Genomic DNA, 27159 nt, shown 5'->3' with positions numbered 1-27159 from the left:
GGATAGCCCCAGAGAAAAACCCCTGGCAAAAGCCATTTTAAAACAGATTTCTCTCTTTTTGCCAGAGAGAGAGAAATCTGTTTTAAAATGGCTTTTGGCAGGGGGTTTTAAAACTGCTTTTGCCAGGCGGTTCTCTAAGGGAGCTGTAGCCCTCAGGTCCTGAGTTATGAAAAAAGATATCAATTTTGTCACAATGCAGCTTGAATGCGGCAGGCAGCACGTTTGAGTTGAAAGAGTGTAAAGGCTTTGGGGATACAATTGGAAGGGTCTGGTGTGCAGTGTGTGTCAGGTGGGCAATGTGAATTGCCTGGCAGTTCTTGGTAAGGTCCAAGCTGGCTCCTTAAAAGGAGGTCCAAGCTGGCCCCTTAAACAGAGCGTGTTTAGGGGAACACTGACTTGAGATATAATTGCCTTTGGGCTTCTCTGTCGGGTACAGTCTAAGACAGCGCACTCCAGCGTGGGCTTTATAACCCACTGAGAGCGTTCCCTTTCTGTGTCCTGGTTGGATAAGAAAAACCTCAGCACTCCGCAGGCATCCTCGGCTGCCAAGTAAATCAGGTGCACGGGTGAACACACACACACACACACACACACACACACACACACACCTCTACTGTGCACTGATCCAGGTTGTCAAAGCAGCAGTCCTTGCCCTTGCTGTCCTCCTCTCGTCCAAATGTTGAGGAAATTATTTATTTTTATTTTGTTCATATCTGATCAATCAGAATTCTCTGGAGAAGAGCCTGCTCACTTAACTTATTCTTCTGAAATTGCATATTGGTCTTTAGCTAGAGGACATTCACAAATGGTCCCTAGGATGGACTTGCTGTCCCGTTTTCACTAATTTGGTCCTCAATTTATTCATCTGTGGAGTGGGATCACGAGGACCTACCTGCAGGCCTGTTCTGAAGTGTGAATGAGAGGAAAGAATGTATGTGATAGTGCTTTATAAACTGGGAGGGGGAGAGTGAGTTGTTATTAAGATCTATTGATCAAGAGCCAAATTGATTCACATCCATCTAAGAAGGGGATTCTGGGAGCATGCATTCTTAGCCATTTTCCAGCTGCATGGACCTTAGCAAGTTAAATAACTTCTTAGAGGCTTCATCTTCTTACCTATAAAGTTAGGGGAAATATTTCCACGAAGCTGTTGCAGGAAATAAAAGCACACGCTCTTACACTGACCATGCTGCCTGACGTACAATGTTAGCTTTTAAATGGCAGTTAGAGCTGTTGTGTTAACGGGGGGGGGGGGGGGGGGGGACCCTTGCACAAAGGGAAAACTTTTCTTCCCTCTGTTGCCAGAATGCTCTATCCTGCTCAGCAATGGAACCCTGACCTCAGTCATCGTAAGGAGTGTGCAAGGGGGTGGCTAATGAGACTGGTACTGAGGCGTGTAAATAATTCATGGTCTGAACTTTGAACATGTTGCTTGAATTTACATAAGGACCAGTATTTTAATATGCTGGACAAAAAGCAAAGATACCAAGAAACGTAAAAAAACAAACAAAACAAACCAAAAACAACAAACTCTTCCTACTACGTAGTTCGGTAAATTTGCTCTCAATTTAGCTAGAGGTTGTGGTTTTTTATTGACTCATAGGAGAATGGAAAATATTGTATATTATATTAAGCATACCAAATAATAAGCTATAACTTTCAACTTTTAAATTTATAAAGAAAAAAATATCTTAATGAATTTTGATAAATAACATAGCTTTCTGAGCCTTATTATGGTCTGTGTTTTTGTTTTTGTATTTTTATTGATTTCAGAGAGGAAGGGAGAGGGAGGGAGAGAGGTAGAAACGTCAGTGATGAGTGAGACTCATGGATGGCCGCTCTGCATGCCCCCTAGTGGGGATCGACCCCATGACTGAGGCAGGTGCCTTTGACCAGAATCAAACCCGGGACTCTTCGGTCCACAGACCGATGTTCTATCCACTGAGCCAAACCAGCCAGAGCCCATATTATGGTCTGTTGAGAGAACAAAAGGAAAAGGGAAATATCAGGGAGAAGTGGACGAAATAAAAGGGAATAGTGTTCCCTAAGATACCAGTAAAAACCCCATCTTGACACATGGTGGGACACAACCCTGCTGTACGTGTGCAGCCACAAGCTTCCGGGAGGGTGTCTTCCATTGCCACTCTGCTCACAGAAGTACGTTAAGACACAATTTTCAAAACAGCACATAGACAAAAGAGTACATTTCCACTGTCACTGAGCTCCCAAAAGGAGCTTGTGGAGCCTGGATCCGAAGTCAGCCATGGCTGGGCTGGCACTGCATCCAATTACATCTCCAAAGAAGAGGAGTTCGTTTTGAGGTGAAATGGCAGAAACCAAGGAGGCAGAAATTAGAGTTGTAATGGACTGAAAAAAACTTCTGTGTATCTCATCCATTCCCTATAGTCAGAGCCACTCCCTTCCCTCTCCTCCTTCTCCCCCTTTCTATATCCTCCCTCCCTCTCTCCTTACCCTCTCTCCCCTCTGCCCCTCTCCCTCTTTCTCTCTTTCCTCTCCTCACCTCTACCCCTTTCCCTATCTCTTTCTCTCACACACTAAGTTTATCCTAAAAGGTGATACCCACCCACTCCTGCCAAGGTAGTGCTATTTGGATGGCATTTCTGTGGGCCTGGGTAACATGACAACCCAGGGACAAAGCTTGCTGGTCAGTTGGTCATCAGCTGTAACTTTATCCAGGGGTGAGGTACTGCCAGGCTTTGTCCAGGAACCTAGCGACCTGACACCCAGTTAAGGACTTTCTATTTTAACAGCCCTGAACAGAGCTTTCTTATTTGTCACTCTGAAGGAGAAGGAAAAAAAAAGAAAAGAAAAAAAACATCGACAAGACCAGAGTCACAGCAGAGCCTGCAAACAGATCTCCCCTCCCACGCCCGCCTGATCACTCAGGAAGGCTCCGAGACCATTTGCACTGAGGAAGCAGTGTGCTTTGCCTTTTCCAGGGGTGCTCGCAGAGGGCTCCCAAAGTGAGAGCAGTGAGACAGATACTGTGCTTGCCGTCTTGGAGCTACAGTTGCGTTAAACAGACACGCACAAAACAATCACAAATGTTCAACGCCAGAGTTGCTGACACCGAAGGACGCTCATATGGAATCATACACAGTGCATTAGCCTTTGGGTCTCACCCCTGGGGACCCACACTCGCCCTGCCTCCAGAATGACATTGCTGTAGGATTTTCTCACACCGATCGATCCTGCAATAGTTTCAGTGTCTGTGCTACCTGATTTCACCGTTGCTGCTGCTGCTGTTGCTAAAGTTTCCCATCTCTCTGAGCCTTCCTATGTGCCTAACCCTGCCTGCATTATACCGCTAGGTTGGAGAAACATCTCTGGCTAGATAGGAAAACTAATAACTTTTTTTAAAATCTCAAACACAAACACCTGGTGCTTGATATCTGTCATTTAGCTTCACCTGGCTCAGTTCCTGTGAACCCTAAGCCAATGGGTATGCTAATTTGTGCTCCTTACTAACTCTGTTCCTTTTCTTATCCATTTCTCAAGGTAGTAATTGTGGTTTGACAGCTGCCCCCTTAAAAATGAGTCTAAGGCCTTCAGGTCCTTTAAGACCACAAACGTGCCCAATTAACTGTCAAGTCAATAACCTCACTGACTGCGGAGCCATGTCCCCAGGCTCCGATAGAACTCCAGCAGCCATCCTGGCCTTCCTTTCCTCTCTGTCTTACTGTTTCTGTTCTGCTTCCCAGGAGGGGCTGCTCCATGATGTGGAGCAGGAAAGACCAGTTTCTAGGCAAGCTGCCAATAGCAGTCCTTAGGAAACTGACCCATTTCAAAAACTTCCCCTTCTTCATTAAAATTACTGCTATCTCTGCAGAAAAACCCCCTTTGGGCCTTCAAGTGCTTTTTGCACTCTTGCCTCCCTGTGGGTAGAAAACAGACAACAGTGTCAATCCCAAGTGCAAGGAGGCAAAGAGGAGACAGACGAAGGAGTTGACAGATGCTGAAAATACCTCCCCTTGTGCCAAAGTTGTGTTTACTTTCCATCATCTGTGCCACTGTTTGGTCTCAGGTGCCAACCCCACACTGGCCCAGGAGGCCCAGAAACCCTTCATCATAACAGGGAGAAAGCAGACAGAGCATGTTAGCTTGAAGCAAAGAATTGAAAATACAGTTGTTTTATGGTATTTACCTATATATAGGTGTAGCTACTTGTGTTAAACCCCATCAGACTCTTCTGGATGGCCTTATCTATCTATCTATCTATCTATCTATCTATCTATCTATCTATAAAAGCCTAAGCAAGCATTACAAATGAACAACTGGCCCGCCAATCGCTATGATGTGCACTGACCACCAGGGGGCAAACGCGCAATGCTGGAGCTGCCCCCTAGTGGTCAGTGCACTCCCACAGACAACCTCTTGCAGCCCCTCTCCCTGGCAGGCTGGCCCCAATAGGCCCCAATCCCCTCTAATCAAGAATGGTCAAGGTGTCCCAATCAACCCCTATTGCGAGCCAGGCCGAGGGACCCCACCTGTGCACGAATTCGTGCACCAGGCCTCTAGTATACAATTATCTGATAATCTCCTCATTGCTATCACACACACAAGAAAAGATAAAAATATTTCATGGAAATTTATGAACACAAAATAGATTATCAAATAAAAATTAAGAGTATAATGAATACCCTTTTAGCCATCTGGCAGATATCAGGAAGGGTGGCTCCTGGGCTCTCAAATAAAATTTAAATTGATAAACCACTGTCAGAACAGAAGAGAGAGATGGGTGATTAATCTGATTGAGGAAGAAAATAAGGTATGTTTCCTACAATAAACAGATTTACCTTCAGTCTTCCATGTAGGAAAATAATATTTTGCTTCTCTCTCATTTTTCAGCCTCTTATGACAAGTACTTAGTTTCAAGTCCCCATGATTGGATTAAACCACTAAAATTAGACTCATTCACTTTTTTAGACTCTGGCACTTAGATTCAGGAATTTCCTCTTTCCTTCCTGATATTAAAATATTAATTAAAAAAAATAAAAACTTGCTATGATTTTTTGGCCTGTGAGTTAGAGTTTCTCTTTTACATGATTTCCATGCCAAGTGATAGAAAGTCTACAGGCAGAGAAAGAATACAGAATTGTATGTTGCTTGTTAAGCCCTGGGATAAATGCCAACATGTGACCCCAGGAACCAATCAATAATTCCAAGGACCAATGGGCAGCAAACATACATTTGATAATAGGAGAAAATTCTATTCTAACCACTGACCTGTTTAAATCCTTTTGCAATGTGCTTAGTTAAGCTTATAGCATATACCTTCTTCAAGATGCTCACTGGATCTTCAAGAGATGGGTCTGTTTAGCTCTTGTCCTCTTGGAGGAGGTAGGTGTGGGCTTGTTGGAAGGATAACCTGCCTTAAATCATGCAGATGGCTGCTTACACACATTGTTCCTATGGGAAGGAATTAAATAAAAATGCCAGCTCATTGTAGCCGGGTTTTAATGGACCTCAATCTGATTTTAAGGGTAAAATGGGATCCATAAGAGACAAAACTATTAGACCAGAATCAATACCTTGGAACTTGAATCTTAATAGGAAGGGTTTATGTCATCTCTCTAAATTGGCAGTGAACATTATTTTTCTTTTTAGGGACTAAATTTTCATTGCTTGTATTTGGTAATCTTTAAGTTTGGAGAGGGAGATATTCATTTATTTTTAATTATAGTTGACATACAATATGATATTACTTTCAGGTGTACAACATAGTAATTATACATTTATATACCTTACAAAGTGATCACCACAGTAAGTCTAGTAATGATCTGTCACCAGGCATGGTTATTATAATACTATTTATTCTCTATCATGTACATTACTTTATAACTAAAAGTTTTTATTTATTAATCCCCTTCACTTTTTTCACCTATTCCCTCAATTTCCCTTTCCTCTGGCAGCCATCAGTTTGTTCTCTGTGTCCTTGAGTTTGTTTCTGTTTTGCTTTTGGTTGTTCATTAATTTTGCTTTCTTGACTCTTCATACAAGTGAAATCATATGGTATTTGTTTTTCTCTGTCTGACTTCTTTCACTTAATATAATATTCTCTAGGTCCACCCATTTTGTCACAAATTACAAGATTTCATTTATTTTATGGCTGAATAAAGTTCCATTGTAGGTATGTGCTGCATCTTCTTTTCTTGCTGTCTTCTCATGTACATTGATGACTTTCTTTTGATATTTGTTTGGGTTCTGTTTTCTGTATTTTTTGTGTATTGATTATAGGTTTTTCATTTGTGGTTATAAGATCCTAGCTCATAAAAGAGTAATATGCAAATCGACTGTCACTCCACATAAGATGGCTGCCCCCATGTGGACACAAGATGGCTGCCACAAGATGGACAGCAGGGGACGGCAGTTGGGAGGGACCACACCTGCAAAGGAGGGAAGTTGGGGGTTACCAGGGAAGTTGGGAGCAACTGGGCCTGCAGGGAAGGGCAGCTGGGCAGAACCTGGGCCTACAAGGAAGAGCAGTTGGGGGAGATCAGGCCAGCAGGGGAGGGCAGTTAGGAGCAATCGGACTGGCAGGGCAGCAGTTAGGCATCAATCAGGCTGGCAGGGGAGTGGTTAGGGGCAATCAGGAAGCCAGGCAGACAAGCAGTTGGGAACCAGCAGTCCTGGATTGTGAGAGGAATATCTGACTGCCCATTTAGGCCTGTTCCTACCAGGATCGGGCAGTCAGACATTCCTTGAGGGATCCCAGATTGGAGAGGGTGCAGCCTGGGCTGAGGGACACACACACCCCCTGTGCACGAATTTTGTGCACCAGGCCTCTAGTTCATATATAACAAGCTATGTTTATAGTGGTCTCTCAAGATGAGGTTTAAGTTCAAAGACATTCTAACTACTTGGTAATCATAATCTAAGAAACTCTGCATTTGATGCTCACATCTGTAGAGATAGAAGTTCATCTCATTAGTCCAATACCCCATGCCTCAATGACAACATTTAATTCTTATGATTGTTTGATACTAGTTTATTTATTTAGCTTAGCTAAATGTAGTTGTGAATAGTTGTATGCTAGATTGAAAATGTCCTGCAAGCAAATTATAATTTATGTTGCACAATCTAGAGGTATTTACTGTTTTAGATAATGATAATGGTGATGATTGGGATATCGCCGACCAATTACTCCTATCAAAAACTTTAAAAGAGTCTTCATGGTATTGTATTAAACTTCCTGAATACTTAGCTTTCTTTTACTTTGACAATATTAGTAGGAAAATCATCAAAGCCATGCAGGGAGACAAGCCTTGGTTTTAGCAATAAAGACAGAAAACTATTTCATGAGGACAATATAGAATGATTCCCATAGGCCCATTCTAGCAAAAGACCAGTGATTGGTGGATTGGTGTGAAGAACACATGGTGAAGTTTTACTATGAAGGTCAACTTCAGGTTAAACCCTAGTACGGAATATAAAAAGTTATTTTTCGTGATTCTGAAATGAAGGGAAGCCTGAGGTAAGAATGGGCATTGAGTTGTTGTTGTTCTTTAGGGTACTCCAGGATAAAGAAAGAAATCTTTGTATGCATATGTAGAAAAAAGAAAACTAATAGCAGACTCCCTGGCATCCAAAAGCCTCAGAGAAATTAACTGAAACAATAGGTTCTCCTCAACATCAACTCCATGGGACCTAGGAGCATATCTTGCTTCCAAGGTGTACTGATGTGTCTGCTGACATGTGTGACTGGGTGCTTTCTGCATACATCCCGCCTTCTACCTGGTATGTTGTGATTAGGCCCACCTGAGGCACACTGGAAGAATAGCAGACAGAGGAGGCCCACAAACCTCTGCAAACTGAGCTCTGTGGTTTTATCTCTAATCTGGCCTCTAATCTGAGAAGGATTCCTCCCAGATCAAGCCTTTGATTCTGAGTGACCTGAAGAAATGGGGCAGTAGTAGATTCTCTTGACAAGTTTTGCTGAATGGGAAGAACAGTCAAGCAAAATAAATAATGGCCTCCCTTTGAGAAACCTTGTTTGTTTGTTTTTAAGTATTTACTTCAAAAATATCAAAGCATGCTGTTCTCTCCCATTTATTCTCCAACCATAGTGATTGCATGTCTACAGAAATAGCCCTGTGGGAGTGACTGGGAAATGAAGAGGATGCCTTGCTATCTCCGGCTCAGGCTCACTCATTCCCTATAGTTTAAAAAGTCTTGGTTACTCAAAGGTTCTCATAAATCTCATACCTGCCACCCCATCCCCCACCATGTTCTCTTTTAAGATTTTCTATTCTATTCCTAAGTAATGAAGATATTAAATTCAATCATCATTACTGGGTTCTGATCTTCAAGTCTATCTTAGTATTTTGTTCCTGTGGCAGCATTTTGGGGAGTAAACTCTCAGATTTTCTTGTAAATGTCAGACACTCAAAAAGCTATTCAAGTAGGTCTAACATTTAAGAGATACACTCACTGTTATCTAGGAAATGAACAAGAAATACCATAACAGTTAAAATTTAGTCAGCTGGAAAAATTATGCCTATAACACCCAACATAAGGTTTTTAACCACTTGACAATATTTCTTAAAAGAATAGTATAAATGCTAGAAAGTATGTAAAAACTTATACAGTCCTTCATTTATTATATGGGAAACTGAGAGGTCAAGTGACATAGAAAACAGTATGGAAGTTCCTTAAAAAAAAAATGCTTTATGGGTATATAGTCAAAAAAACTCAAAACAATATTTAAAAAAAAAAAAACATATGCACCCCTATGTTCATCACAGCATTATTTACAATAGTCAAGATGCAAAAGCAACATAAGTGCCTATTAATAGATGAGTGGATAAAAACGTTGTGGTACATATATACAATGGAATATTACTTGCCTGTAAAAGAGAATGAAATCTTACTATTTGCAACAGCATAGATTAACCTCAAGGATATTATGCTAAGTGCAACATGTCAGACAGAGAAAGACAAATACCATGTGGTTTCACTTATATGTAGAATCTAAAAAACAAAATAAAGGACTAAACAAAGTAGAAACAGACCTGTAAGTACAGATAATAGACTGATGGTTGACAGAGAGGAGAGGGGTGGGACTGGGTGAAAAAGGTGAAAGGATTAGGAAGTACAAATTGGCCCTGGCTGGTTTTTCTTAGTGGTTAGAGTGTCAACCCATGGACTGAAGGGTCATGAGTTCAAATCCTGGTTAAGGGCACGTATCTCTGTTGTGGGTTCGATCTCCAGCCCCTGTTGGGGCATATGCAGGAGATATCCAATCTCTGTGTCTCTCTCATGTCAATGTTTCTCTCCCCCTGACCCCACCTTCCTCCCTTCTTTCCATTCTGTCTGAAAATCAATATAAAAAAATATCTTTGGGTAAGGATTTACAAAAATAAATGAATATGTACAATTAGAAGTCACAAAATAATCACAAGGATGTAAAACACAGCATAGAGAATATAGTCAGTAACATTTTAATAATTATGTGTGGTGCCAGGTGGGTTCTGAAAATATCAGGGGGAACACTTTGTAGAGTAAATGATTGTCTAAAAGCTATGTATACACCTGAAATTAATATAAAATAATATTATATGAAAACTTTAATTGAAAAACAACATTTAAATTTTAAAAAAGAGGTTAAGTGACTTGCTGAGAAAAAAATCATACTCCAAAATTCTTTTGATAGTAATAATATTATTATTTAATAAAAATGGAGAAGTCAAGTTCCTCTATACACTTTATCAAAAAAAAAAAAAAAAAAAAAGCCTGAGACTTTTGTCACAGTGTGAAAACCACATTGCCATCAGGGTGCTTTCTGCTGGGATGCCATTGCTCTCTTTAATTTAGGTCTGACGGTTAGTGGACTGCCCACAGATGCTCACAGGGTGGGATTTTCCTACTGCATAAAGAGACCTTGTAGACCCAAGAGAAGGATTCCTCCCAGATCAAGCCTTCCTGGAAAATTCCACTTTAATCTGTGAATCAGGGAGAAAATGTGGAGACAGGCCCAGTCTTAAAGTATAGCGGTTCTTAACCACTCCTCAGCTTGCTCACCCTGCATCTGGAAAGAGAAAGCTATGGAGTCTGCTAATAAACATAGTCTTGCTTAAAACAGATCCTGTCTCCGCCTTTGAGATTTCCTGGTTCTTCAGGATTTGGGGAGGAAGAAGAAGGGAAGCAAAAGAGCAGAGCGTGAAATAATGCCGGGGACACTGAGTACACGAAGAGAGCAAGAGTGCTCTGTGACCACTTCTCTCCCTCCACCCACCTCGGGGCCTCAGGAGCTCTTTGGCTTTCTAATGTGATATCTTCCATCCAGAGAAATTCCTAGGAATGCACAACATCCCCCCCCCCCCCAATTATCTCTATTTTCCTTGCATTTCCAACAACTACACAGAATTAAGAAAAGCCTTTCATTGCAAGTGTGGAAGATAAGATCTTGAAATATTAATCATTGTGTTTCCTTGCTTTCCAGCACTTCCTGACCTTTCCCCCAGTGGGCAGACATATCTACTTTGCCTGCAGAAAAATCAGAGTTGTTATGACTGGAAGGCTGAGAGACAGGAAAGGTTATTTCCAGATTTTTTATTTCCACTCCAGGCAGATCAGAGAGATTTCCTCAGACAAAGATCTGCAGGTGACCAGTGACCAGGAGGCCTGTTGGGGGCCTGGTTGGCTCAAGCCAAGAGCACAGTTACCTTTTCCTCTCACTTGTTTTTCTCTGAGCTGGGCAGGGCCCTCCCCTGTCACGTTCCCATATACCTCCCCAGATGACCCCCATGATGTGAGAAGTTGCTGAGCCCACCTGAACTGCCCCCTGTGGACGGCCCCTTTGTCAATAGGGTCTCCATAACTTTCTCCTTCCAGATGCAACGTGAGCAAGCTGAGGAGTGGTTAAGAACTTATAAAGCTTGACCCTCAGAAGGTGGGAGCGATTAAGGGAAAAACCCAGCCCCAGGGTAGTACCTGAATGGACCAGGGGTTGGTGTGGGGAAATTTACCCCATAACACAGCAAACAGTAGTGTTTCTAGAAGGACAGAATATTTTGAAGTTTTCAAGTTTCTGATGCCAACCTTTCTAAATAGCTAAAGATTCTTTGGAGATGCTTGCTAAGTGGATTATGCCCCAGGTGCTAGTGGTACTTACTGCTGGCCTCTGTTAACAGTTCTGTGCTAAGCTAGCCCTGTGTACTTCCAAACATTATTTCATTTCATCTTTACAGCAACCCAGTGGAGCAGATATTACCGTGTGGATAAAGAAACAGTGCTTCTGACTTTAATTAACCACTAGAATACACTACTACCTATTAAGACTGGATGGTAGAGAATGAGGATAATACATGTCTCCAAATGTTCTACTTTTTAAAATATATCTTTTTTAGAATGGATTTTATTTTTTAAAATATATGCAGAAAACTACAGTTTCCATTGGAACTTGAAAGTTTCTCCACTAAGTAAAATAAAAATCAACCTACTAAGATCCAGCTCCTAAATTGGCTTATATGTTAATTTAATACAAATTTATACAGGGAAATGTCTCTTTGATCACTCAAATGAGAGCTTAAGAATAAAAAAATAATATTCCACCCAACTGGTGTGGCTCAGTAGTTAAGCATCAACCTATGAACCAGGACATCACAGTTCAGTTCCTGCTCAGGGCACATGCCTGGGTTGTAGGCTTAATCCCCAGAAGAGAGTATGTAGGAGGCAGCCAATCAGTGATTCTCTCTCATCATTGATGTTTCTATATATATCTCTCTCCCCCTCTCCCTTCCTCTCTAAAATCAATTAAAAACATATATTTAAACAATAAATAAATAAAGCATGTTTTGTTTTTTTAAAAAAGAGAATATTTTAAGGAACTAGTCAAAGAACAGCAGTCTTGGGTCTTAACTTTCCCTTAAGAGCACGGTGGTCCTGCCAGCTTGTCCCCATAGTGAGCAGGCCCCTGCTCCCTTCCCCAGATATCCCCTTCAGAAGCCCCCAGGGCTTTTAGAGAGTTTTGCCAACTAGTGATGGAGTCAAAAAGGAGAGAGGTTCTTCATTAATATTCAAGTCCTATCCTTTCCACCAGAATTGTCTGGGGAATTCCCATTACACATCATCATTGAAGAGGGCAGTTTTCCCTCAGACACCTTCCCTTTTCAACAGGTTAGTCCTGCAGAATGAATAGGTAAATAGACTGACCAGGTCCTAAGGCTAATTTTAGAAGGTTGAGGATATATGCAAATTAGGTCCTTCCATTCATTGTTCCCTGTGTATGTAAAACAACATATTTTTGCTCCATTTAAGAGAAAAGAACATTAGTAAGCGTGAGCTTCCAACAGCTGGCTGACAACCTTGAGCACTGGGTGTGCTGGAACTGGTCAAGATTTTGCATAAGAAATTCATTTTGGGCTAGTCAGAAAGGGAAGGAGTTGGCCCAGATCCTGTTCCACGAATTCAAGAACAAGGAGCTGCGAGTCCCTTCAGAAACTGCTAGAGGGTGGCTCGTCCCGTCCATTTGCCCAGCACTGTTTGGCATTCTCTTGATTTTCTACCTGATTCAAGAACAGTCGGCTGTCCAGGTTTTCCCCTGACAAGCCAATGATTCAACGCAGCAGTTAAATCAAGTGAAGTTTAATTCCCTCTTTTCTCTACATCCCTTTTATAAAGATCTATTATTTCTGCAGACTCTGGGTTTTTGTAAGCTTCATTTTCTTCTGCCTCATGAGTCCTACTTACCCTCCCTTTGAGTTTAGCTTATTAGACTGAGGCTGAGTTTACTAGCATAATAAAGAACTAATATCTGTTAAAGAATGAAATCCTCTTATTTTTCAAATCTGTGACTCGCTATTTCAAAGTAATAAAAATGTCATGTTTCAAAATGGTAATAACCATTTTTATTTTCATAGTAACAAGTAATCAATATAAAAAGGGATAAAGGGTGAAAAAAAGTATCCCAAATCCCACTAAAGAAAACTAACCACCAATCACACTTTAATGTATATGATGTTAATCTTTTTTGCTTTCTTTTTCTTTTCATAAAAAAATAATTACCAATTATTAGTAATCTGATTTTTTTCTGCATGTATTTTAGATATTGTTCCATGGGGAAAAAATAGATCAAAATTATTGTTTTTAAGATGTGCAGTACTTCAGTATGTAAATGTGCTTTAACTTACATTGACGGACAATTTTGTTAATAGGAATGATGCTGCAATAAACCCTGTGCTTGCCTATTTGTCCAATTATTTCCTTGGATAAATTCCTATGAATACACTTTTCTAGATCAAGTGATATATTTTTAAGACCTTTGACACTTATTATCAAATTGCACCTCAATCCAGAAAGCTTGTACTCATTGACAACCTCACAACCTGACAACTTCTAAGAGTGCATTTTTCCCTCAAACTCTCACAAATATTAAGCATAAGCCTTTTTAATATTTTTTATATTTGAAAGAGGAAAATTGATACCTCCATGTTGTTTTATTTTTCTTTGACTAATAACAAGCTTGCATATGCTTTCAAGCTAATAAATATACTTTTTTCTTTTTGAATTATCTGTTCTCTCTTGTGCCCATTTTTCTATTGGGGTATTTATATTTTCCTTTCTGATCTGTAGAAATTCATTAGATAAAAAGGTAACATTTTTTAGACTATAATATATTTCAGAGAACTGTATTGCTTTTTGAGATATTAGTAGGTGTGCTGAGGGGAAGAAAAAGACTTCCATGGTCAGATATAACACATCATTTCCTAAACTTAATTGACCATCAAAACTTTTTTGTTGCCCTAGCCAGTTTGGCTCAGTGGATAGAGCATCGGCCTGAAGACTGAAGGGTCCCAGGTTTGATTCCAGCCAAGGGCACATGCGTGAGTCGTGGGCTCGATCCCCAGTAGGGGGCATACAGGAGGCAGCCAATCAATGATTCTCATCAGTGATGTTTCTATCGCTCTAACCCTCTCCCTTCCTCTCTAAAGTCAATGAAGAAATACTTTTTTTTTTTTTAATTTTGTTTTTCCAGAATACTCATTAGCATTCAGGATACTGGTGTTCTGGACAATAACATTTGAGAAGTTGTTCTGTAAAGGCTATTAATGTTTTACCTGTTATTTATGTGACATGATTTTTCCCCAGTATCATTTGTCTATTACATGATTTTTAATATAGTTAATTCATGTATTTAAATATTTATATATTTTCCTTTCCAGTTTAATAATTTGGAAATTATACTTGTTTGGTTTGAATCTTGGCACTACCACTTGTTGGGAAAATTACTTAACTTCTTTGTGCCTCTTTATCATCTGGAAATGGGAATTTTTTTTAAAATACAATATATTGTATTTTATTGATTTTTGTACAGAGAGGAAGGGAGAGAGATAGAGAGTTAGAAACATCGATGAGAGAGAGTCATCGATCAGCTGCCTCTTGCACACCCCCTATTGGGGATATGCCCGCAACCAAGGTACATGCCCCTGACCGGAATCGAACCCGGGGCCCTTCAGTCCCCAAGCCGACGCTCTATCCATTGAGCCAAACCGGTCTCGGCTGGAAATGGGAATTTTTAATATTAAAACCTATATGTTTATGTGAGGATTAAATAACTTAATATACGTAAAATACTAATAGTGTGTTTACACAGATGTCCAAAGGTGATGATGGTAGATTTCTTTCTGGATGATGTAAAAAGTCATCATATATATGTTGTTAAAAAAAATCACTCATATTTTCTTCTAGCATTTTTATGGTAATTAATTTTGGTTTTGTTTATAGAGTAAATGTCTACTTTTTTCCTCAGTGGTTAGCCAGATTTTTCCAATACCATTTATTAATGAACACTCCCTGCTTCATGTACTATTACTTTTCTTTTCTGAATTTTTCTCTTTTGCTTAGTGTATTCTGATATCAAGAGCACTTCTTCCCTAATCCCTTTCAGAAAAGTTACAGATATATTTGCCTGAATCAACAGCATATATTGGATCCCCTTTTAGAGTTGAGACACTGATCTGGGTTAGGGACTTTGAAGGTAGGGTTTGGTTTTCTATGATGCAGATGGGAAATAGGCCTTTTTAATATTTTTTATATTTGAAAGAGGAAAATTGATACCTCCATGTTGTTTTATTTTTATTTTATTTTGTTTGATTGGGTGTCTGTTGATAATCACATGCTACCCAGGCCCAATGGGATTTATCACCTGGGGATTCTCTCAGTAATATGTGAACCCTAGCATTATTCACTGTATCATAGAAAAATTAATATCCTCAAACTCCATCCAGGCCCTCTACCTTCTGTAGCATCACCAAAATGGCCTCTAAATAACTAGACAAGACATGAGGGAGAAGGACACTAACCTGACCCATACAAGGCTGAGGGGGAAGATCCAAGTGGTCAGAGATGAAAGGAGGATGTGATACCGAGACTGCAGAGAGGTGGGATCATAGCAGCTTTGAAGATATTTCCCTCAGAGCTGAGGAAAAGTCAGGGTACTCAGACTTGCATATTAGCCCAACAAAACCTGCTCCTTCTTTGCACTCCATTATGTCTTGTTCTCCCTGTTCCCAACAGCCTCTTTGCTGCTCCTCAAATGTGCTCCCACCTCAGGGCATTTGCACATGCTGATCTCCCAGGAATGTTCATCCCCCAGCACCCACGTTGCTTGTTCTTGAGTCACTGTTGGTGAGGCCATCCCTGAACATTCTATTTAAATCTGTGCCAGCACTCCTTACACTTTCTTGCCTTGTTATTCTCCATAACACTAACCACTGTCTGATAAGCTGTTTTATTTACTTTTTTATTGTTTATCTCCCCACCCTTGAATATGACCTGCATGATAATCTATATTCTGTTTCTCCTCTGATATGTTCTCAACATCTGGAGCATTGCCCGGTGTAGATAGGTCTCAACCGTTTGTCGGTGAACGAACAAATGAGCGTACCTATACACAATGTCATTTGCATGATCCTTTGAGATGTGACTAGGCCTGTTAATGATAATGTTCCTTTAGCATGTAGCTGCCTGAAGAATTTTGGATTTTCAAGCTAGGCTCTTTAAACAAGTCGTTTCAAAGTTGGGTGAAAGGCTGCATCTCTTTAAAGTGAAAACAAGCATATGTCTACAGTGACTTCTTTCATTAGATGCCCTAACTTCATACCTGAGGCTGACATAGAATGAAATGTCATTTAAAACCACAGTAATATACCAGGATGGATAAAATGAATGTACAGAAAATGTTTGATGAGGTTGTGGAGGCAGGAACATAGAGCAAATGCATCCCTATGTCAACATCTACAAAGATCCAACAGAAACGCCTACATATGTCCACTCAGAATACCGGTAACAGAGCACTTACAGTACTACTATTTGTAATGGCCAAAATCTGGAGGTTCCCCCCAAAAATGGTAAAATAGATTTTTGAAAATATGAAGTGTTCACTTAATAAAATACTACACGATACATGAAATGCATAATCTACAATCCTATGCAATGATATGGATGAATTGCACTAATATAATGTTGAGCAAAAAGTCAGACATAAAAGAGTTGTAGTGTATGCTTCTCTTTATATCTGCACTGAGTGGCCAGATAATTATTATCTCTGAACGCATAATAATCTGATAATGATCTGGCCACTCAATATATTTACATATTAGAGGCTCGATGCATGAATTCATGAATGGGTGGGGTCCAGCCAGCCTGGCCAGGGGGAGAGGACATAGGCAGTTGGCCAGCCTGCCTGCTGGTCGAACTCCTGGTTGAAGGGACAATTTGTATATTAGCCTTTTATTATATAGGATATACACTGAGTGGCCAGATTACTATGCATTCAGAGATCATAATAATCAGGCCACTCACTGTATCCTATCTAAAAATAGAGTAATATGCAAATTGACCATACCTCTGCTACACCCACAAGCCACACCCACCAGCCAATCAGAGCGAGTATGCAAATAAACCCAACCAAGATGGCTGCAGCCACAGAGAGCAAAAGGGAGGCTTGGGTTTCCCAGGCAACAGAGGAAGCCAAGCTTTCCTCCTGCCTTTGCCAGCCTAAGCCTCCACTCAAGGGTACAAAGTTTCAATTATAGAAGGTAAACAAATCCAAACTGAAATGGCTGCAGCCATGGAGCAAGCAGGATGATTGGCTCCACTCCAAGCTACAAAGTTTCAATTGTAGAAGATACATAAAATCCAGATACCAGGGCCTCTGCTTGGGTCGCCAGGGGGTGTGGTCGGCCTACAAACCACTGCAGGCCCCTCACCCAAGCCACCCCACACCTCAAGGGAACCCCCACCCTGATTCCAGGACACTCTTCAGGGCAAACCAACTGGCTCCCACCCATGCTCTAATAAAAGAGTAATATGCAGATTGACCATCACTCAAACGCACAAAATGCCTGCCCCCATGTGGTCAAAGATCCTGGCCCTATGTAGTCACAAGATGGCCACCACAAGATGACCAGCAGGGGAGGGCAGTTGGGAGGGACCAGACCTGCAAGGGAGTGCAGTTGGGGGCAATTAAGCCTGCAGGGGAGGGCAGTTAGGGGTGACCAGGATGGCAGGGGAGCAATTAGGCATCAATCAGGCTGGCAGCAGAGTGGTTAGGGGGTGATCAGGCTGGCAGGCAGAGTGGTTAGGGGCAATCAGGAAGGCAGGCAGGCGAGCAGTTTGGAGCTAGCAGTCCTGTATTGTTATCTGGCCTTAACAGGCAGTAGGACATCCCTTGAGGGGTCCCAGATTGGAGAAGGTGCAGGCTGGGCTGAGGGACAGCCCTCCCTCCATGCACAAATTTCATGCACCAGGCCTCTAGTATATATATATGATATATAAAAGCTTAAACGACCATTACAACCAAATGGCCAGAAAGACCAGTCATTGTGATGCACACTGACCACCAGTCAGTGTGACACTCAACACAGAAGCTGCCCCCTGATGGTCAGTGTGCTCCCGTAGCCAACCTCCCATGGCTGGCCAACCACCCTTGGTTCCTCCCCGCAGCTAGCCACCCCCCACCATGTTCCCAGTCAGGGGAGAGGGAGCCAGCCGGTCAACCTCCAACAGCCCTTCTCCCATGCTAGCCAGTGACCCCTGCCCCAGGCCTCAATCACCAGCCAGGCTGGCCGAGGGACCCCACCCATGCACAAATTTGTGCACTGGGCCTCTAATAAGATTATAAACAGGTAAAACTAATCCATGCTGCTGGAAGTCTAGAGTGACCAGAAAGAAACATTATTGGTGCTTCTAAGAATATTATGCTTTTTGATCTGGGTGCTGGTAACCCAGGAATATTGAGCCTTTGAAAATTCGTATGCCAACTTTTCTGTATGTAAAAGTTTTGAAAATGAGATTCATGCATTAGACCCACCAATTGGAGATGCAGGTTACTCATTGCTAAAGCTACAAGTTACTGCCAGCCAAAGCTATTCCAGGAAGCTCCAGTACTGGTGGAGGGAAGGAGGGGCTGGGAGAGAGTCAGAAGGATGCGCCTTCAATCATCGCCAGAACACACCTCAAAAATGAAAAATGGGCCGAAGCCGGTTTGGCTCAGTGGTAGAGCGTCGGACTGCGGACTGAAAGGTCCCAGGTTCGATTCCGGTCAAGGGCATGTACATTGGTTGCGGGCACATCCCCGGTAGGGGGTGTGCAAGAGGCAGCTGGTCGATGTTTCTCTCTCATTGATGTTTCTAGCTCTCTAGCTCTCTCCCTTCCTCTCTGTAAAAAATCAATAAAATATATTAAAAAAAAAAAAAAGAATGAAAAATGGAAGGGGCCAGATGTGCAGGGGAGAGGCTGGTAAAAAGCCTTGGGTACCTGGTGTCTGAAGTTAGTTTGGGCCTGAAGGCAGACACTACCTTCTGTTGGGGAAGGGGGGATAGTATAGACTCTCTAGCCAGCCTTCAGGAGTTCCAGCAGCCACGGGACTGTGCAGTCAAGTTTCTATCCAGATATGAGCTCACCAATGCCAAGCCAGATGTGTCAAGGCAGTAGTGGGTGGTGATCTTGGTTTATTCTATTTGCAGGACTGATGTTCTGTCTTGCAGCTTCACCTGCAAGATGCTGAGTCTCTTGAAGGGGGCAGAGTCCTAGGATTCCAGAGTTTATAGGGTACAGCATCTTTTATTCCAGGGAGCTCGGGACTTTCCAAGATGGAACCAATTGTGGCTCTCAGCTCTGTGGCTTAGTAAATGTAACTGCTCCAACAGGAAGGAGCCAAAGGGAAGCTCAGAATCAGTTGTGTGGTCAAGGAAAGAAACCCAGGACCTCTGGCTGGACTAGACCCAGGTTTTCTTTATGTGAATTTGAACTGGGCATCGAGACTGGCACAAACTAGAACTACTTAATGGTGTAGAGTTAAAATGGTTGCTAGAATGTTCTCCTCAATGACACTTACCCCCAAGAGCACTCTAGTATGATCTGAGAGCCTTGAAGAGCTTTGGATGGAATATATGCATGGCAAAGAGCTTTACACCTCCTGGGAATCTGTAACTAGGGGGCAGACCTCTGGTGGGGTGTTCTGCTTACAAATTTCACCCTCACAGTTTTGGTGATGCTTAAAATAATAAATTTTGAAAATATATTTAGTTATCTAAACAAAAATCTTAAAAGTTACATTACCATCCATACTCCATTGTTTTTGAGGTAGGTACTATAACAGTTAATTCCCTGATATCTGGTTTCCCAGTTCCCACTCCCCTGGCCCAGTACTTATCTTCCATTTCCCTCTGATTTCACTGATCAGTGAGTTTCTTGCCAAACACTTTCCAAGACTTCCTAGAAGTATCTTCCTTGAAAACCATTGTCCCATCATGACTCTTCATTTCTAAACCTCCTTCTGATTCTGAGGCTAAAAATACTAATCTCAGGGCACATAACCCACGTTTCCTAAAGCTTCTCCAACCTGGAGTTTTAAAGGATCATACCAAACTCTTAATTGCTCCTCATTGCTTTTTCTCCCTTCCATGTCCCTGTCCCCGAGAGATCCTGGAAAAGAACAACTTGAAATCAAGGAGCCACTCCCAAGCTGGCGTGAGGCCCTCCTAATCTACTGATCTAGAAGATTAGGCAAACAGTGGCTCTCGAGCAACAAGCGGCTCTTCGGCCCCTTGAGTGTGGCTCGGCATTAGAACCACTTCTTCAAAATAGATTGGCCCAGGCCAAAAACCGACTTCTGCTCATGGGCCATGAAGTTTCAATTGCACTGTACGTGTGCGCCCGCATGTGGTATTTTGTGGAAGAGCCACACTCAAGGGGCCAAAGAGCCACATGTGGCTCACGGTTTGCTGGTACTAGATCAGTGATTTTTAACCTTTTCATCTCATGGCACAGATAAGCTGATTACTAAAATTCTGCAGCACAACAAAATATATCAATACATTTTTTTGCCAGACTGACCAAAAGAAGTACAATTTTGACTTATTCACACCAGACAGTTATTGTTATGTTGGCTATTGTCAATTTTTATTTGACAATCTAAGGGAAGAGAGGTCAGTACCCCTGACTAAATAGGCAGGTATTGCATGTTTTAAAACTTCTTGCAGCACACCAGTTAAAAATCACTATCCTAGCTCAATTAGTCACAATCCTGGCTTTTAAATAGAATCACCTAGAACTTCAAATTAATACCGATGCCTGGGTTCTATCCCACACCAATTAAACCAAACTTTTGGGGTAAAGCTATATTTCAAAGTTCTGCAGATGGTTCTACAGACACCCATAGTTGCAAAGAACCCTGGTGAGCCATGCATGGTAAGCCTGTGCTGAGCATTTGTCTGCAGATAGGTGTCAAGCCACAAAGTAATGCTCTGAGGAGGATGGACTCTCCAACCAAGTCGTTCAAATTTTCCCACTAGCTGCTTCTTGCCTCCTTTGAATCCCCAACTCTTTAAGGTAGGGCTTCTGGAACTAAAGCAATTTGTGAGAACACAGGTGTGTTCTTTGCTTCTTGCATGAACTCCTCTGCACATTTCTTAGGCATGAGCACTGCAATCATTATTATTCATTCAGCGAGTGTAAATCACCTCGTTGCTTTGAGTTAATCACTTCCCATTTTCCCAAGGTGATTAGAAATTCAGAGCTCACTGACAGTGTGTAGGCAAATGTGTGGGCCTGTGGACACACCTTGCTGTTTCATTAATGGCAGAACACACCTTGGGAGGCAACTACATTAGCACCACCGCCAATAAAAATCAGCATTTATCTAATCATGAAAAAATAAGGAGGTCTGATTCTGAAAACACATTGTGATATTTCTAGATTTCAAGTAGTGTTAAAATGCATGATCAGTGCTAACCTTGTTTACATCAATCTTTTTTTGAGAAACTGCACATTTGTTTTCAAAGCATTGGGTTGGATCATTTAGCTGTTACATGGAAACTGTATCAACAATCATACCCAGGACATAAAATGCACCTGCACACTGAGCCCATGCAGCTTTTTACATAATTATTACAATATTATTGGCTATATTCCCTATGCTGTACTTCACATCCCCATGACTATTTTGTAATTACCCATTTGTACTTCTTCATTCCCCAACCCCCTCCGCTCTGGCAACCATCAGTCCATTCTCTGCAGCTTGAGTCTGTTTCTGTGTGTTTATTTGCTTATTTTGTTCTTTAGATTCCACATATAAGTGAAATCATATGATATTTGTCTTTCTCTGTCTGACTTTCTTTACTTAGCACAGTGGTTGGCAAACTCATTAGTCAACAGAGCAGCAAACCGCAGCTCGCAAGCCGCATGTGGCTCGAGAGCCGCAGTTTGCTGACCACCGACTTAGCATAACACCATCTAGATCCATCCATGCTGTTGCAAATGGTAAGATTAAGCCCATGCAATTTTCATGTCTGCTAACCCATTGATATATACACACAGGAAGGAGTGAGCAAGAAAGTAAAATAGAGAGCCACTGAGCCAACAAATATTCATTTTCTAAGAATCCTCACCTTCTGTGGTTATTGCCACCCTCCCCAGCCATTTGAGGTTAATTCATTCATTCACTCATTCATAGTATTTCCTTGGATGCCTACTGTATGCCAGGTACTGTGCTATGAGTTGAGGTTAGACAAAAGAATAAAACCAAATCCACGGTCTATAGCCAATCATATACAGATATATGACTATATGATTTGCAAATGCTTTTCCTCTCTTGGCATGCTTTTCTCCCATCTCTTTAGCTAAATACTACTCATCCATTTAGATCTTTACTAGGATGTTTCTTTATCTAGAAAACCCTCCTTAATACTTTAAGATAAGGTTAAGTGCCCTTTCTGTGTACTTCTGTAGCACCTAATGCTTACTTAGGACCTCACTCTTTGCATTATAGTTACTTGTTCTATATTTGTATTCTCTCATAGACCATGAGCTGCTTAAGGACAAGCAAGAGGCATGTCACATTCATCTTTGTATCTCCAGTGACTAGCACATAGCAGGTACTCAATCCTATATAATAAAAGGCTAATATGCAAATTAACCAAATAGTGGAACTGGTTTCTATGATACACACTCACCACCAGGGGGCAGACACTCAATGCAGGAGCTGCCCCCTTGGGGTCAGTGCACTCCCACAAGATGAGCGCTGCTCAGCCATAAGCCAGGCTCACAGCTGGTGAGCACAGAGGCGGTGGCGGTGGTGGGAGCCTCTCCCTCATCTGCAGCAGCTCCAAAGATGTCTGACCAACAACATGGGAAGCCAGCCTAAGCCATCAGTCAGACATCCCCCAAGGGCTCTTGTACTGGGAGAACGCACAGGCCAGAGAGAGCGACTCCCCCAAGTGCATGAATGTCATGCTCTGGACCTCTTAGTAGGTAATATTGAATGAATAAATAACGGAGTGATAGAGGTATCCATAGAGTATTATGAAAACACTGAGGAAAGACACTTAAAGTGACTTCTGTAAAAGGTGGCTGCTAAGTGAAGTCATAAGTAAGTTCAAGTTACCCAGACTTGGACTGGTTGGAATCTAGAAGCAGGAGGATAGCATGCTCTATGCTAGAAAACATACAGCATAATGGTATTGATAGAGGCAAATTGTGAGGTAGGGCATGAGGGAGGACAAGCTGCAGCAGCTAGAATAAGGTCACGGGGGATGGGGATTGTGGCCAAACCAGACTTAAACCCTCTTTCCCCTTGATTCCCATCTAAATGTGGGGAGTTCTGGGAGCTAATCTCCAGGAGCTACACACTTGTTCCCAGTATGTGTGGGAACACAAACCACACTGAAAACCCTTCTCTGCTATAAGCACCATTTCCTACCCTCCCCTGTGAGATTTAGTGCATGGAAGAAAGGGGGAACTCCCGAGGCCTCCTGCTTACCAGTTGTGCAAGAGTTCTGGCCCTTACTACAAATTAGGGGTGAAACACCTTGTCAAATGTGATGGGCCCATCTTTCCTCTGCCCAGCCTCTCCCTAAACCCCAACTCTTCATGTTCAACCTGAGCAGGACTGAGAAGAATATGTTGTCTAACTTCTTCTTATTCATGTGTTTTTTAATAGTCATTTCAGTGATTAGATCATTTGCATTCAGTGAGACCAATATTCCATTTAAGGTAATCCCAAGCCTTCAGAAAAACCTGCTTCTGTTTTAAGATCAGCTGATAGGATTCAGTCATTAACTAATTAATTCAACAACCATTTAAGGAATAATTTCTCAGTGTCAGGCACTATGCTGGAGTCTAGAGATTCAAAGATGAGTGAGACATCATCCCTGCCCTTCAGCTGTTCACAGTCCAGTGGAAGAAGCTCTGGGACATGGAATATGCTTCTGTGGGGACAGTACTGAGGCCACTGATGACTGCCTAAGCCATTGTTTCTCAGAATGTAGTTACCTGTGCACTGCTTGGAAATGCGCCATGTTGGGCCCTCTTACAAACCCACTCCGGAGGTGGAGCCCAGCAGTCTGGGTTTTACCAGGCCCTGTGAGAGAAGTTCATTTTCACTTGGGAATCTCTGGTCTAAGCTCTACACCGAGATACCCCAGGCCTGTGAGGAGGACCCGCTAGCAATTCCCAGCCTTCCTCTCCGCAATTCCCCTTCTCTTCTCAGAGAACTACTGAGAATGATAAGAAATGCCAATCTGGAGCCACACTGTTCAAAATGAAGTAATATACTATTTTATCACACAACTAGAGGACTGGTGCACAAATTTCATGCACGGAGGTTGGGAGAGTGGTGTCCCTCAGCCTGACCTACACCCTTCCAATCCAGGATCCTCAGGGGATGTCTCACTGATGGCTTAGGCTCACTCCCCATGGTTCTCTGCTCTCTGCAGGGCCTGCCTTCTCCACACCATGGGACAGCCAAGCAGGCCGTGCTGGGAGCTGCCTCTTCCCTGCTGTCAGTCTCCATGGAGGTGATGAGGTTAATTGCATACTCACTCCTGATTGGCTGATGGCAGTGTGAAGTGATGGTCAGTTTGCATATTTCACTTTTATTAGTGTAGAATAATAATGCCAGATACTTTCTGGAATCATAGACATGGGTGGCTTCATGAAGATCAGTGTGGTATTTTCTAAGCTGATCAAAACCATCTCAGTGTCAACATATAAGGAATCAGAGAGGTTTATGTCACCCTGGCCTTGTCCCCCTTCTGCTCCCTGCCACTTGGGGCATGGAGGGAGGGGGCGGGGACATGGTTGAGGGGAGAAGAATCCTATCAGCTGGACTGTTTAAAAAAAAAAAAGAAAAAAGAAGAAGCAGGAGCTGCAGAGTTATTTCAGTGCGTGGGAATGGAAACTGGGTAAACTGAAACAATAAACAACTTGAATGGTTAAAGAAAAATAAAGGCCAGCAGGGAAGAGATCAGAATCTGAGCATGTGAGTTGCAAGCCTGAAGTTGTTCTAAATAAATTCAAGCAGATCGCTTTCTTTCTGGAGTTCTAGTAAAATGGGTCTTGCCACCAGCAGACGGTTCAGAGCTTCTGGCCACAGTTTTTTTGGCTTTTCGCCACCTGTCATTAGTGACCTATTTTCACTGTGGTGAGATCAACCATGTCTGCAGGCCCCTGAATCAGCAGTTCCTTCTCACTCGCTGGCTCCAGGCTGGCTAGGCGACACCCTTGTCACAGAAGGTGCCGCCCTGCGCGCTCCCCGGAGGTGGGGAAAACACCGACCATTTTGTTGTAAAGATGTTGGCTCTGACCTGGGGCTCTCCTGAGAGCCCAGCTGTCGTGTCTCCTCCCAATAAGCTGCTGAACTTGGTATTATCTTGGCCTAATAATTAATCAGGACTAAAAATAGCCCCAAACTGCCTGGGTTTTGCTTAAATCCTACCCAGGTGGGAAAGGCAGTTTTTGTTTTTGTTTTTTAAAAAGTCTAATTGCAAAACCATATTTTGTAAGGTTTTATGCCAAAATATGAAAATGCCATAATCATTCAACATGCCAGTTTGGGAGACAATTCACAATCAATTTGGCTCTCTAAAAAATAATAATAATAATGTGACCTTTTGAACCGCACATTGATTTGAGTTTATAAATTCTTGGTGCATTTTGAAAACGTCCAGGAATTGTACTCAGAATTGTCTTGCAAGAATACCCACAAACACAAATTCACCAGGGGCAATAATTAGCCATTGGTTTAAAGACCTATGAAAGCCGGTTGCCAGGCAGATTAGACAATGAACAGAATTCCACAAGAGGGCGCCCGCCCCACTCTTCCTTCAACCTAAGCGGTTTCCCAGACAGTTGGCTGCCCTTTGCTTTGCCCTCTACAGTGTCGGGAAAATGCTGCCTCTTTGATAGCTTTCTGGTTGAGATCATCAAGCAAATGTTCTCTCTCCAACATCAGAGAAGCAACTTCAAATGAAGGAAAAGTGGGCAAAACATCAAAAACAATAGGGAAATAAATATATCTAGATTAACTCCACTCCAGAGTGATCTATCTTTGTGTGTTCGTTTTCTTAATACTTTAATAACAAGAATACAATAAGATGAAATGAGCCCTGGCCAGTGAGGCTCAGCTGCCTCCCACCCCAAAAGGTGGCAGGTTTGATTCCCAGTCACGGCACATACCCGGCATGCCGGTTACATCCCCATTCTGGACATGTGCGAGAGACAATCAATGGATTTCTCTCTCTCTCTCTCTCTCTCTCTCTCTCTCTCTCTCTCTCTCTCTTCCCTGCCCATTTCTCCCTCCTCTCTCTAAAATCATTTTTTTTAAAAAGATGACATGAAAGTACACCTGTGTCTAGCCTAAACAGAAATAGGCCTGCGACCAACCAAACAATGACAATTGGCACTGCCAGGTGTATTTCCGGATGCCCTTCACCCTCATTCCCATTTCTCTTCTTCCTCTATGCACAACTTCACCGCACACATAAGCAGTCCCACTGGGCTACACCACAGCCCATTTCTTTCTGCTCTGGATCTCATGGCCTCCAGTTCATACTCCCTCCGTCCCAGTTCAAACTTATTTATCTTTCCTCCTGAAAGACACCAGGAAGAACTTACTGGTGAAAAAAGGAATAGATTTGCTCTGTCTATACACAACCAAAGAATTAGAACAAGGGTGTAAGATGAGTGACTGGGATTCAATATCATCTCATCTAGAAAAGAAAAAAAGAGAAAAAAAAAAAACATTATCAGTTCTACTCCATAGGTTATTCTTGGTCTAAAATAAAATAATGTATGTGAAACTATTTGTGGGTTATAAGGAGCTATATAAACAGAGTGATTACCCATTTCTGGAACTGTTCAAGCATGAATGGACTGACAGGGGTAGTCAAGAGCGGAAGTAAACATTGAGTTAGATTGTATTACTATTAATTTACATTTCAGCAAACAGGGCACCACTGTTTCCTCTCAAAGAGAAATCTATGATTCTATGAACCTGTCTATTGTTGCAGGTTGTCCAATGTTATGGACTGAATGTTTGTTTCCTCCCCAAATTCATGTCAAAACTGTGGGCAGCACAATGAGATGATACTCAGGGGCCTTTGGGAGGTATTAGGATTAAAGACGATCATGAATGGGATAAGTGCCCTTGTAAGAGTCAGGAGAGAGGCTTCTGTCCTCTGCACTGTGCGATGCAAAGTTCAATGAGAAGTAGGCAGTCTGTGACTCAGAAAAAAGATTCTCACTAGACCTAACCATGCTGGCACCCCCATATCAAACTTTTGGTCTCCAGAACTGTGAGAAATAAATGTCTGTTGTTTATAAGCCACCCAAACTATGCTGTTTGTTATAGCAGCC

At 42.1% G+C, this 27159-nt stretch overlaps 1 long non-coding RNA gene across 1 annotated transcript; it reads right to left on the bottom strand.

The window, feature by feature from the left end:
- Positions 1–1679: 1679 nt before the first annotated feature.
- Positions 1680–20521, bottom strand: LOC118730521. Its single transcript, XR_004991500.1, has 3 exons — positions 20374–20521; positions 8453–8458; positions 1680–1690 (listed from the first exon to the last, which is right to left on the bottom strand). It is a non-coding gene; the product is annotated as an uncharacterized LOC118730521 (long non-coding RNA).
- Positions 20522–27159: the final 6638 nt, after the last annotated feature.

This window comes from Pipistrellus kuhlii, unplaced genomic scaffold (assembly GCF_014108245.1).
Source record: "Pipistrellus kuhlii isolate mPipKuh1 unplaced genomic scaffold, mPipKuh1.p scaffold_m20_p_3, whole genome shotgun sequence".
In the NCBI taxonomy this organism is placed as follows: Eukaryota; Metazoa; Chordata; class Mammalia; order Chiroptera; family Vespertilionidae; genus Pipistrellus; species Pipistrellus kuhlii.
The sequence above is the reverse complement of the archived record's forward strand: the minus strand, read 5'-3'. Positions and strand labels throughout refer to the sequence as shown.